This window comes from Physeter macrocephalus, chromosome 15 (assembly GCF_002837175.3).
Source record: "Physeter macrocephalus isolate SW-GA chromosome 15, ASM283717v5, whole genome shotgun sequence".
Lineage (NCBI taxonomy): Eukaryota > Metazoa > Chordata > Mammalia > Artiodactyla > Physeteridae > Physeter > Physeter macrocephalus.
The window spans coordinates 28,550,796-28,551,153 of record NC_041228.1 but is presented as its reverse complement, the minus strand read 5'-3'; the positions used below and the strand labels follow the sequence as shown (position 1 = coordinate 28,551,153).

The window sequence follows — 358 nt, the reverse complement described above, 5'->3', positions numbered from 1 at the left end:
ACCACTTATTGAAGAGGTTGTCTTTTCTCCATTGTATATTCTTGCCTCCTTTATCAAAGAAACGGTGACGATATGTGCATGGGTTTATTTCTGGGCTTTCTATCCTGTTCCATTGATCTATATTTCTGGTTTTCTGCCAGTACAATACTGGCTTGATGACTTTAGCTTTGTAGTATAGTCTGAAGTCAAGGAGGCTGATTTCTCCAGCTCCGTTTTTCTTTCTCAGCATTGCTTTGGCTACTCACGGTCTTTTGTGTTTCCATACAAACTGTGAAATTTTTTGTTCTAATTCTGTGAAGAATGCCATTGGTAATTTGATAGGGATTGCATTGAATCTGTAGATTGCTTTGGGTAGTAG

The 358-nt window shown here is 38.3% G+C and overlaps 1 long non-coding RNA gene across 1 annotated transcript in view; it reads left to right on the top strand.

Annotated features, from left to right (window-relative positions):
- Positions 1-358, top strand: part of LOC114487913 (uncharacterized) — a 377,807-nt gene that overhangs the window by 155,372 nt on the left and 222,077 nt on the right. The gene's annotated exons all lie outside the window — the stretch shown is intronic.